This window comes from Theropithecus gelada, chromosome 3 (assembly GCF_003255815.1).
Source record: "Theropithecus gelada isolate Dixy chromosome 3, Tgel_1.0, whole genome shotgun sequence".
Taxonomy (NCBI): Eukaryota; Metazoa; Chordata; class Mammalia; order Primates; family Cercopithecidae; genus Theropithecus; species Theropithecus gelada.
Genome location: NC_037670.1, coordinates 124,640,230 through 124,654,570, shown reverse-complemented (window position 1 = coordinate 124,654,570; position 14,341 = coordinate 124,640,230). Strand labels below are relative to the sequence as shown.

The following is a 14,341-nucleotide window of genomic DNA, read 5'->3' as shown; positions in this document are numbered from 1 at the left end:
GCAACCTTCTGTTTGGTCACTGAGTTCTAATTTCTCATGCTAGCAGCCAAACATGTACTCTATTGCTTTGGATACAAGACTCTCATTGTTTTTAGATGTTTTTCTGTTAGAAATAACCTGATTGTCACTAATAGAAGCTCTGGATGCTGTAGAAAGAGGTCTCAGTGTAGAAATTCTAGGAGTATTTCCAGGTTGTATTGGTTTACCTAAGGTTTTGATTGGTGATGTAAAGGCTGAAGATGGAGATGATAAAACACATCTGTCACCGTTTCTGTAACACTTGCATCAAAACATGGTTGTTCACCAATCATGATGAATTATCTAAAAATTATCCTCTCTTTGCTTAAGGCTTTCTAGGCCTACAGTTTAGATTAATAACAAATATGCAATTTCCTGTGTGTTAGACATAACATATTTTGAGATATTCCCATATTATGCAAATTATAATATATAAAAAGCAGGTGCTTGAGGAAACCCAAACACAATCACTCAAGTGTCACTGAGGTGACCTTCTGAAGTCAGAGGATCTCCTTGAGTATAGGATCCAAGTGGGCAGGAGATAATGTTGTCTTTCATGGCTGACCAATATATGCTAGACTAAATATACTTTGCCTGGTTGCAGCAGTAGTTGTCTTAACTCCAAGAGGACTCTGCATTAATAAAATGTTTGACTCTCTTCTTGAAGTTAAAAGTGTTGTTCCAAGCCCTGGTCTAGAAATTTCATTTTACATATACTTCTAACTGGTGGAGCTCCACTTTTATCTTTATGAGCTGGTGTAACTGGCTATGGCGGTGATGAGCCACCTGCAAGTAAACGTGATCTCATTTCCATTACTCCTACTGGGACCACTAATTGATTGAACTTATAGAGTCACTGGAAAATCCATCATTAAAAAGACAGGTAATAACTGGACATTACCTCCTGGCTTTGGAGATGTGGATGAACTCATCGTCACTGTTTCAGATCCCAACATGGGCACATGTGGTTCCATAGCAAAGGCTGCCATTGTGGTAGGAACTACACTAATCCTGGGACCTTGAGAGTTGTAAGCATTCTTTATATCTTTTTCTAATTTATGTGTTTTGAATATTTTCTCTTAGGTTATAGCTTGCCATTTCATTTCTCCACTATGTCTTTAGAATAATATGTTTTAAATTTTAATTAAGTCCAATTTATAATTTTTTTAAAAAAAAAATTATGGTTCATTGCTGTTGTTTCCTATTTAAGAAAACTTTGATCACCAGGAGGTTGCAAAGATTTTCTCTTATTTTTTTCCTCCAGGAATATTATAGCTTTTGGTTTTATATGTAGGTCTACGATTCACTTTGAGTACATTTTTATGCACAATGTATGATGAGAGATGCCACTAATTTATTTTTCCGTATGGGTATACAGTTGATACCACATTTCTTGGATTGCCTAGAGAGCAATGTTCTCCATTGATCTATATATTACTTTTCTCAAGGCCCATGGTCTTGATTACTCCACTTTTAGAATATGTATTGAAATCATGTACAGTAAAACTTTCTCTACTTAGTTCTTTTTTTGAAAAAATTGCTATATTCGTTTTTTTGCGTTTTCATATAAATTTTAAAATCACCTTGTTAAATTCTACAAAGAAGGCTTCTGCAATTTTGATTGTCTCCTCAATTGTTCAATTGCCAAAAAAATTATGCCCCTATTATTTTTGCTTTATCTTATAGTCTTCTGGGATTTGATACTTGCTGATTGAATACTTCAGGAAAGAGCAGCCCACCTGCTGCGGGTATACCATGTCGCATTATACCAGATACAACCTTTTTGTTCCTGACACAAAGCACTGAATTAAGTGCTAAGTGGTTGTGATAATACTGACAATATTTATATGCTTAGAAAATAGAGGAAGCAGTCATGATTTGACATCATTGAAACCTCTGCCGGGTGACAAGTGTTGAATTGCCCTCTGAAACTATTTTGGCACAGCTAGTGGATACTAGACATGTTTGGCCTCTAATTTAGTTTTCTTGCTTTATATATTGATATTTAATATATATCATATATATCAAAAATATAAATATGTATTTATATGTGTATACACATGCACAGACACACATATGTTTATGTGTGTGTCTGTTTTCTATCCTTATGTCTGTTTTCTATCCTCAATCCTATTTTGGAGTAAATAATTTCTGACAGGATGATGTTCAGCCTTTAGTTACATAATATGTTATATTACATAGTCCATTGAAACAAAATCTCTAGGTTTATCTATATTTTCTAGAAAGTTACTGATAGAGTTATACTGTGCATCTGGCAGAAAATTACAATAAAAGATATTGAGTGGGAATTATTTTTGAGAATTTATAAATAGTTTAATTATTCATTGTAATTGTTTGTTTTTCCAAGAAGCAAACACAGCATCAAATGCTGAACTTCTATAGGTTTATTAATTTCTGCATATTCAGCCCCATAATTCTTATGAGGAATTTTTATCACACTTCACAATTTCATGGTGTATATTAATTTCTTTCACGCTTTTGGTTTTGTTAGGGTAGTCTGAGATTCTATGATCATTAAAAACTGTATACTTGTTCACTAAAGAGCCCTAGAGTAAGAATACCTTTTTTTGTTTTGTTTTGTTTTGTTGTTTTGTTTTTTAGATAGAGTTTTGCTCTTATCACCCAGGCTGGAGTGCAATGGCACGATCTCGGCTCACTGCAACCTCCGCCTCCCAGGTTCCGGCGATTCCTGCCTCAGCTTCCCAAGTAGCTGGGATTACAGGCATGCACCACCAAGCCAGCTAATTTTGCATTTTTAGTAGAGATGCAAATGTTGGTCAGGCTGGTCTCGAACTCCTGACCTCAGGTGATCCGCCCACTTCGGCCTCCTAGAGTGCTGGGATTACAGGCGTGAGCCACTGCACCCGGCTAAGTACACCTTTTTCTAACACCTTTTAAAGGGAACCAAAGGCATCAAATATACTTATAAATTTTATGCAATTTTGTATAAAAGAAACTAGACTGGTGTATATACAAGTGCAATATTTTTAGAGGAGAGATGGGCTGTTGCTCATGTTCATGTTAGCTGACTGGCCCACTATCTTCTGGTTTCATATTTTCTATTTTTTATTTATGTTTTCTCTGTTTATCAGAGTTGTTTACAATCTACAAAATATCAGAAAGAAATTCAAGGGCATTTGTTATACCATATATTTCATTATGTTACATAACCAATGTAACAATAAGTCCAAAATCAAAACTACAAAACATATTCTGGAGGTAGAGTGCAGGTAAAATATAAGTATTATTGGAAATAAAGGGATATCTTCCACCAAAAGAATCATTTTGTTGTTGTTGTTGTTGTTGTTATGAGGAAATTAAGACTATAGCATTGGAAAGAACATAATAAGACAAGTTCTTGGGCAATTTGACAGTTTTGTTTAACACGTAGAGCAAATCTGAATATATCATCTATCTCACCTACTTTTACTGTCTGCTATTATATTTTTCACTGTGATGCGATACTTAGATAAAAGACATTTTATGGTAAAAACATTTTTTGGTCCTCTATCTAATATGGCTTCAGTGATGGTGCACAACTTCATTAACATGTCAAGAAAATATACATGAGAGGGCGTTTCAATAATTACATATGCTCAGTTTGAATTCTTAATATGTAGGGGGAAGAGAGAACTATAATTTTTTTTTCTTAATGCTGAATCCTTTATTACCTCAGCTATTTATCATCTGGGAGAACTGAGAATGAATTCACATAAGGTAGTTTGAAGTTAACACAAAAGGAAATAATTTATAGTCATGTAACATACATACAACCATTTATTTTTTAGTAATTATTATCTTTCCTTAACTGTGGTGTTTATTTTTTGTCTGTGAGCTTGAAAACACTTACCTGATACTAACTGGTAGAAAGTCAGTTGCCAAAGAACCATCTATTATGAGAAGGTATATACTTAATTATTTTCTTTTGTAAATCATGATCGAAGGGGAAAAAGAAATGGAAACAATATCTCTTGAAAGTCATTGCAAAAACAAATTTATACAACTTCTACTTCCAGCCAAGACAGACTAATAGAAACATGAGGAATACTCTCTTGCCCCAAGGAACTTAAAACTAGAAAAAAAAAATGATGCTCTATATTACAACTTACCAAATTGTGCACTTTAAATGAATGCAGGGTTTATTTTTAGATTTATCTGTCAAGAAAACTATTTGTAAAAATACCTTGAGCTCTAAATCTCTAAATCTATACTATGCGTAGTTTAGCCATGAATACTTTTCCCACTGAAGTCTGGATTCAGCAAGAGTTTCATGGTCTTATCTGGGATACAAGTATTGTTGTTCCAAAAAGTCTTTTTAATTTTGGATGTTTCCTTCACAAAGAAATGATAAATGTTTGAGGGCATGGATATGCTAATTACCCTTAATTGATCATTACACATTGTATACATGTATCAAAATATCACTCTGTATGTACCCCTATAAATGTGTATAATTATTACATGTCGATTTTTTATTTATTTATTTATTTTTATTTTTTTGAGACAGAGTCCAGGCTATCCTCGAGGCTGCAATGCAGTCATGTGATCTCAGCTTACTGCAACTTCGCCTACCTGGCTCAAGTGATTCTCCTGCCTCAGGCTCCCAAGAGGCTGGGATTACAGGCACCCACAAACACACGTGGCTAATTTTTGTGTTTTTCGTGGAGACAGGGTTTCACCATGTTGGCCAGGCTGGTCTCGAACTCCTGACCTCAAGTGATCCACCCACCTTGGCCTCCCAAAGTGCTGGGATTACAGCTGTGAACCACTGCGCCCAGCCCTACATGACAATTTTAAAACATAAATAATTAATTTTAAAATGAGTTTCAGACATTAGATCATGTGAACATATTAATTATGTAAACTACTTTTGCCCAACTTTTATGAATCATTGCTTTAAATTATGTTGTCACAAGCATGCAAGATGCCCATTGCTATTGAGTGAATTGCATCACCCTCCAAAGTCATCTGTTGATGCACTATACCCCAATGTGTTAATATTTGGAGACAGGCCTTTGGTGGTATTACGTTTAGATGAGATCATGAGGGTGGAGTCTGCATGATGCGATTGGTGCTCTTATAAGAAGAGACGCCACAGAGGTTCCTCTTCCTCCATCCTGTTAGAAGGCAGGAAGAGAGCCTTCACCAGACCCAGACCATGCTGGCAGCCTGATCATAAACTTCAAGCTTCCACGTCTATGAGAAACTTTCTGTCGCTTAAGACAAAAAATAAAGTCTTTTCAGCTCTTCACTTTGCCAATAACAGCACACATCATTTTAGTCTCAATATAAATTGCTGAAATGAAATTATTTATCAATTCATAAAGAGGTTATAAAATTCAGCATTAAAATACTATTAAAATGTACTTATGTGTTTATCAATTCTCAGGATTTTATTGTTATAAGACTTACATGTTAACTTACTGGGGGCTCAGACACTAATAAATTCAGTTCAGATAAATCCTGGAGTGGCTTCACTCACATGCATTCATACTATTCAATTATTATTGGCAGAAAATTAGGCTACAGCTAATTGCATGATTTGGTAATTACTTGCATTAGTCCTTTCTCCCTTTTATATAATGTCTGCATTTAGGAGTGAAATGTATTACTGCATCATCATAGTTAACAAACAGCCAAAATAGTAATAGTTGTTTATATGCTAATCAACTAAAGTAGTCTCTTGTTTTGTTTTCTGAGATAGAGAAGTTGGTAAATTTTATGAGTATTTAAATATGCAAGCACTTTGGCAGCTTCTTTTGAGTAATAAATTAGACAATAGCGAACAGCATAATGAATTCTGGTTTTCTTGACACTTTGTGCATTAGAACAAAACGATTTGAAATTTGCAAATTATTGAATTTTGGTATGCTCTTAGATTAAAATTATGTCATTTGTTTAACTCTTGATGGTTCTATATTTGTAGCAATTAGTAATTAATTCAATAACTTATTTTTTTCGAATTATATCTTGTTTTCTTTGTGTTAGATTCTAACACTTTCAGAATGAGTAAGATAGTCCCTACCCTCAAAGATTGCCTGTATGGTGGGAGAACTATATATGCCAAATACTGTAAGACAAGTACTACGGTACAGAGAAGCATGCAAGGAGACACTGTTTAGCTGGTGGGCTTGGCAAAATTTTAATTAAAAAATGCTTATTTATTTTTAATAATTAATGATTAATTTTTTAATGATTAAAATTTAATACCAAATTCAAATAATATCTGCTTCCTCATCTGTTCTCTACCATGTTGTCTTCACAGAAGCAATAACTTTTGTCTGTTTTACATCTTTTGACAATTACAGCTATATTCTTATTATCAATGTAGTGGGTTTTTTTGGTCTCTTAGACATTATTTATTTAGTTTCTGATAGAATACATACTTAGATTATTTATCACCTTCTTTCCCTTCTTTTCGCAGCAACTATTCATCACTTAGATATAATTCTACCCTTTAATTTCAAATGGAATACTTAAAACTCTAGTTTTTACTCCATTAACCATAGGCTTTTTCTTTGGCTCCTCATTTATAAAAGGGATATATTAGCACTTTCACCATTAGAATCTCTGCTTTCCCTGTGTCCCACCTCCTAACTTTGATCAGCTATACTCTTAGTGTAATGTGGTCGATGTTCATAGCATTTAATCCCTTTATAAGTTTCCATGCTCCTAAGTTGGAAATAATCACTCTGAACAATCTGTGGGACAATGCATGTAAAAGGATTTAGAATAGTACCTGGCCATGGGAAATGTTCCAGCAGTGGAAAGATTTTCTTTGCATTTATATAAAGCTAAGTAACTAGTACAGAGAATGACACATGTTTGGTTTTAATAACTTTTATTTTCCTCCATAATTCTCATCTCTTTCTCCTATTTAAAGATAGCAAAATATAAATTACCTCAGATGTGACATTTAATATTCTTATTATGTACAAATTAAGATTTAAAAGTTTGACTACTAAAGTTTATGTAACCATTATTCACTAATTTATATTTAAAACAAAAGTATATAATATTTTATAGTTGTAATATTTTATAAGCTATACATAAATCATATCGGAATTCACTAGTTATCAAATTTTTATGCTATGCTAATCTGTTATTTCAATATTCTTAACATTGTAAAGTCATAGTGATACTTTCCTTTTCCAATTCAAATAAATGTTATAAAAGTTAAAAATTAAAATCATACTACATAAGTAATCAATTATATTAAATTTCTATTTAAAATATTTTTATCTTATATACTTAAATTGAGTTTTTAAATTTTGGTTTTATCATCATTTATGTGAAAATATACTACATTAACTGCCATTCTAAGCTTTTAAGTGGATATATAGTTATGTTTAAAATTAATATCTTGGAATGATGGTTTCCATCTGTATCCATGTCGCTACAAAGGACGCAAACTCATCCTTTTTTACGGTTTCATAGTATTCCATGGTGTATATGTGCCACATTTTCTTAATCCAGTCTGTCACTGGTGGACCATCATTCTCAGCAAACTATTGCAAGAACAGAAAACCAAACACCGCCTGTTCTCACTCATAGGTGGGAATTGAACAATGAGATCACTTGGACATGGGATGGGGAACATCACACACCGGGGCCTATTGTGGGGAAGGGGGGAGGCGGGAGCGGGGAGGGATAGCATTAGGAGATATACCTAATGTAAATGATGAGTTAATGGGTGCAGCACACCAACATGGCACNGAGATATACCTAATGTAAATGATGAGTTAATGGGTGCAGCACACCAACATGGCACATGTATACATATGTAACAAACCTGCACGTTGTGCACATGTACCCTAGAACTTAAAGTATAATAAAAAAAAATTAATATCTTGGAATTTGAGCACTACAACTTTATTTTAATATATACTTTTAATTTTCAAATGTATTTGACCTGGCTAGTTCCAGTCTAGCACATGTTCATATAGTCACATTAATATTTTTGTATTCATCATTTAAAATGGCATTTGAAAATCTGAAAATATAGTAAGGACATAGTTCATATTTTATAACTGGAAATATCTTAGAATTACAATGTAGTGTTCTGAGGTCCCAGAAATAGAGGATTTCCATACTATCATGGGTTAATGGATGGTATTGGTTTAAATGAAATATGAAAGCTTTGATTTACCTTTAACTTGTATAAGTTATTTTCTAAAACTAGTTTTATTATAATTATAAAGGCAATCCATGTACCATATGAAATATAAGAAAAAATAGTACTGACATGCATGATAATATATAGTTTCATTACTCAAAGAACAACACCATTAATATTCATAAAAATTACCTTCCATTTGTTTTCCCTAAGAAAAAGACATACCTTAAGGTAAATGAAATATCATATATAATATTTTATGTCTTACTTTTCAATTAATGCTATGGCCCCCATATCTCCCCACAATAAAAATTATTTTTGGATTCCACTTTCAGGCATAGTAGTCTACACTGTGGTTACACATTAATGTGTTTAACCATTTCCTTGATTTTGGATATTTAGATTGTTCCCAGAGTACGCTTTTGAAAAATAGTGTTATGATTATTTTTTTCTATTAATGTTTCTAGAATAAATTCCCAGAAGGAGAATTATAGGATCCAAAATTATTAGACTTTTAAGATTTCTTTAAAGTTTTTCTAAATTTCCTAAAACGTTTTATCAGTTTTTAGACACATTAACAGTGTTTGTCAAAGTTCATTTTACTTATCTCTCTGCAATATTGGTTAATTTATTTTTAACAATTTTTAACAACATTGGTTAATTTGTTTTAACACTTGAAATATGAACATAGACATCTCATTGTTATGATGTATATTTAGTTGTTTACTAATATGGCAGAATCAAATATATATATATATATATATATACAGCTGACATTACTGTTTTTACCAAAATTCATTTGCCGTCTACTTTTAGAAATATGAAAGGATTATAGTTTTTTATCCTCTGGAAGTTATAGATGGCCCTATGTCCTGCCAACTGAAATATACTTTATTAATCTGCCTAACTATTATATTTTAGTTACTTTAACTCCATAATTTATTTTTTATCTAAGAGATATATTCCCCCATCGATCTCACTATTTCCTTTTCAAAATTTTCTAAGCCTGTCTTTCATGTTTATTTTTTCATTTTTATGTTAATATTATTTTAAAACTTTGTAAAATTAAATACATAATTTTGCTTAAAATTATATTGGCAAGAATAATGTTTTTAAATTACAAGTAACAATTATGCTGAAGTTGTATTTTGATTTGAAAAGAATAGCTATTTCAATAATATTCTCATTGTATGTCAGTACTTAATATAGATCCTCCAGTTTCAAAGTAGAATATTTTTGTAGGTGTTTTATAGTGCAATATATTCTTCACTAATATCTTGCAATAATTTTTTGTTTTGTTTGTCATTATGAACAGTAGATTATGTTTTCCAACAGACTTTTAATCAATATTAATTATTGGATGATTATTACTTTTTGTAACTATAATTTATAAAGTACTGCTAATTTCTAATGATTTTTCAATAAATTATTTTGAATTTTCTGGCAATGTAATTATTTTGTCTGTGATACTAAAATTTTGATGCTCTCTAACATTCATTTTTATTATTTCTGGCTGAAATTTTATTTCAATGGCTTAAACTTTTAGAAGATGCATTAAGTAAATTGTTGATATAAATCAAAGTCGCTTGCTCCTTAATTTTGTTAGAAATGTATCAAGTACTTCCATCTTAATTCATGTATTGTTGGTAGCTTTAAGATATACAGAGAGGCATTTTAGCATAATGATTATACTTACGGACTCTGAAGGCAGTGTGCTGAAATTTAAATCATGATCAACTTAAACTCTGTCCTATTTTTCTCTAATAGAAGAGTGTTAATAAATGAGAAAAACTAAGAATAATAGATAAAAAAGACAAAGTGTAGTGCCTGGGTCATATTAAGAATGCAATATATATTAACTATTTTTATTATAATGTTTTCCCCAAGTCTTTGTTTTTGTAGGCACCCCTTTCTCCTGTATCACAAATCTTTTGTAGAATCTCTTACCTCAGAAAAAAAAAAAATACGTTTTTTACCTTAGAGTCTCCTCTAAACACTGTCCCATATGAATGTTATCCAGTTTTCCTAAAACAATTATCTGCAATTCTTGTCTCAGAACTCCTCACATCCCTTTTACTCTTCAACTCACTGCTATCACCACTGCTTAAAAACAACTGTTCTTGTAAACATATAAGTCTTTCCTTATCTGTAGAGAATATGTTCCAATACCCCCAATGGATGCCTGAAACTACAGGTAGTACCAAGCCCTCTGTAAACAGTGTTATGCTTTTTCCTGTACATGCCTATGATAAAGTTGAGTTTATAAATAAGGCACAATAAGAGATTAACAACAATAAATAAAATAGAACAATTAAAACAATATGCCAATATCACTACTCTTGTGTTTTAGGGCCATTGTTAAGCAAGATAAGGGTTACCTGAACCCAGCATTGTGATACCACAATAGTCAATCTATGACCGAGATAGCTACTAAAGGACTTACGCCTGGTAGTGTGTGCAAGGTGAATACCATGGGCAAAAGAATGATTCATATTCCGGGCATGAGGGAGTGGTACAGGAAGGGATTTCATCATGCTACTCAGAAAGGTGCCATGCAATTTAAAACTTAAAAATTGTTTATTTCTGGAATTTTCCATTTAATATTTCTGGACTGTGTTGACCTTGGGTAACTGAAACCATGGAAAGTGAAACTGAAGATAAGAGAGGACTACTGTATTGCTAATGATCTCCATCAATCCAAATCCAATGGCTACCTTTATCCTCATTTCACTTGATAGTTCCAAAGTATTCAGTACAGTTGACAACTCCTGCCTTCTTGCGTCTTCTTTCTCTTTTACTTTCATACATTCCTGGGTTTCTAGATATTTTCCCAGTCATTCTTTCTCAATCGTGTGTGTGTGTGTGTGTGTGTGTGTGTGTGTGTGTGTGTTTGACGTCTAAATATGCAAATTCTGTGAGCTCATCCTGGATAGCTTTTTCTTCTTAAGTCTCTCTTTAGTTGGCCTTATTCAGTCTTACTGACTAATATTTTACCTATTTACTGTGTCAAAGACAAAAACTACATAGGTAAGGAGTGTGATTTTATTTAGGCTATTGCAATAGATGCAAAGATCCAGACTGTCTCAATTGGGTAGTTTTGTCTTAGGCTTTCATTGGAAGGAGCAGACAAGTTTCAGTTGATACTGGTTTGCAATCAGGGAAAGTCTCAGTCAGTTAGCTGAACAGGACGTGTTTATCTCTGTGTCTAGATAGTTACATTCTAATCTTAGCTAATCACTGGGAAGATACAGAATAGAGAGATGGCTAGAGGTGAAAGAGAAAGGATCTGTGTTTGGCCTTTTCAGCAGGTTCAGGCAGAAGAGGGAAGATATGTGTGCTTAATCTTGTCACAAGGGAGTGATTTGTGCATCTTTGGGGAGTTATGAGAATGAGAGGATGAGAGGATAGGCAGTTATTATTATTATTATTATTTTCCTGAGACAGAGGCTCGTTCTGTCACCCAGGCTGGAGTGCAGTGGTGCTCTCTCTGCTCACTGCCAACCTCCACTGACCGGGTTCAAGCGATTCTCTCGCCTCAGCTTCCCGAGTAGCTGGGACTACAGGCACCCGCCACCGTGTTCTACTAATTTTTTTGTATTTTTGCTAGACACGGGGTTTCGCCATGTTGGCCAGGCTTTTCTCAAACTCCTGACCTCAGGTGATCCGCCCTCCTCAGCCTCCCAAAGTGCTGGGATTACAGGCGTGAGCCACGGCAGCGGGCCAGGGAGTCTTTTTCTAAAGTATATGAGGAATAATGTTTCTTTGAGGTAAGTTATTTACTGGAACATGAAAGAGTGGGGGATTTCTTACCTATTTCTGTTTTGGGGAGCACAGGTCTCAGTTAAAGTTCAACATTGTCAGCTGATAACTCCAAAACCACATCCTGGCTCTCTCATCTCTTTTTATCTTTACTATCACCTCCAAGTTTATGACAGCCATATTTATTGTAATAGTCTTATAACTGGTGTTTCCTGTTTATTTTGGATTCCTTAAAATATCTTGTCTGTATACCAGTTAAAATTTTGTTTTTAGTAAAATAAACTTTTCCATCAAGAATCTCAATCAGAAACCATTTTGTTGATGTATGCATTTATCATCATCTTCCCCCATAGAATGGAAGCTTAGGTTGTGCCAGGTGTGCCTTTCTCTAAGTAAATGGGGACTTAAATGCGGCGCATTGTCTGATGGCAAAACAAGTGCCCTGGAGTAGGTATGAGTCATTCCAGAGGATGGAATCCCTCTTTTTATCTGAGGACCATAGAAAGGGAGAATTTGTATGTACGGTCCAGATAGCAGGCATTTTGTCAATTTTATTCGCAGATGTATATGCAGACCTAAAATGATCTCTGATGCATAGGCAGCAAATGTTTGTTTAATAAAGGAATCAAATTTGATATTTTACTATACATGTGGATATTTTGAAACAAATTTCATAAATTAAATTGTCAGCTCCTTAAAAGTTTGAAAGAATTTAGGCATAAGCTTCACTGTACTGATAAAACATTTAGGAAGCAACGGTTTTATGTAGCATTCTTTTTTTATATGGTTTTCTGTAATCTTTTCAGACTTGTACCCCATTCCAAAAATTATCTGTTACATGGATAAAACTATAAGTGTTTCTTTGTCTCCATATTTTTTCCCATTTTACTATGATTGAATTTTTGTTAATTTAGGTAATGTTAATTTGTGGTCAAAATATTAGCCCTCGGATTTCTTTTTACAAACTTTACCTAGTTAGCATTTTTAATTTTATTAAATTCTATTTACATTGCTATTGTTTTGGCCTTCTCACCCTTCTAAAATTTTCTTGACAATTTTATGTTTAGTAAATTTTACTGGCATTATAGATTCTTTAATACTTAAAAACTAATGATTAATTTTTATCTCTGAGTATATTTTTGGCCATTTTCCATGCCATTGTATTATTTTCTTAAATTTTCTTTTTGATAACATGGATATTTTGACAGTGTTTTTAAAAACATTGTAGTTGGCTTAAATATCTTTTGTTATTAACTGTACAACTATGGGTAGAAAATAAATAGGACCTCTATTATTTCCTCTATTTAGATTTAGTTGTGTGCTTGTATGCATGTATGTGCACAAGTTATTATATAACGAAGCTGTAATATTTATCTGTGCACTTAAAAAGAGAGTGCTTTTTAGTTTTCTTCATGCTTTTAATTTATTTATTTATTTATTTATTTATTTTGAGATGGAGTATCACCCTGTCACTCTGTTGTCCAGGCTGGAGTGCAGTGGAGAAACCTTGGCTAACTGCAACTTCCGGCTCTCAAGTTTTCCTGCCTTAGTCTCCCTAGTAGCTGGGATTACAGGTGCATGCCACCATGCCCAGCTATTTTTTTTTTTTTTTTTTTTTTTTGGTATTTCTGGAAGAGATGAGGATTCACCATGTTAGCAAGGCTGGTCTTGAACCCCTGATCTTAGGTGATCTGCCTACCTCAGCCTCCCAAATTTGCTGGGGTTACAGGTATAAGCCCGCGCCTTGCCTTCTTCATGCTTTTTAAATATGCAACTGTTATTTTTTATATTGGATAAGTCTGTTGAAAATTAATTCATTTAAAAAATTATTCAGTTTACCATAGATTAAACATTGTGCCTTTAATTTTTCTACCATTTATGTGTGTGTGGCTCTCTTGTTTCTATTCTTTAGGTGGGCAGGAGGGACTGCGGCTCTTTGGCGTTGTTTTAGCACGTTACCATTCATGGCCTTATGTATTTATTTTATGTTGTGCCCTTGAGTATAGAACTTCTAGGCAGAGCATGAAACAAAGCCACTAGGTTCTCATTAGTGGAGGATACACAGAGATAGAGTCTCTTTGCTTGTTTCTAGCTGCTGTAGACCTACTCATGGGGGTTGAAGAACACTCTCTCCCTAGGAGGTGGGGAGAGTAGGAGCCAGAGGGCAAAGAAGGCAAGTATTGTGTTCAAAGACATCCCGAACATGCCATGCATGTCCCAAAACATCTCTGACCGGGCATGCAATATGTGGGGCAGATGAGCACACGACTCTTGGGGAGAAGTGAACTGTGGAAAGCTATGGTGGGGATCGGGAGTCACTGTTTCAGGTATTGCCTCAGGCCTGGCACAAATAAAACCATCCTCAGACTGTAGCTTCTCCTGCCCCCAGAGAATGAGAAGGCGACACAGGGGCAAAGCTAGAGTGCA

The 14,341-nt window shown here is 33.8% G+C and overlaps 1 pseudogene; it reads right to left on the bottom strand.

The window, feature by feature from the left end:
• Window positions 1–371: 371 nt before the first annotated feature.
• Window positions 372–1,007, bottom strand: LOC112621664 (annotated as a pseudogene).
• Between the last annotated feature and the right edge of the window lie 13,334 nt (window positions 1,008–14,341).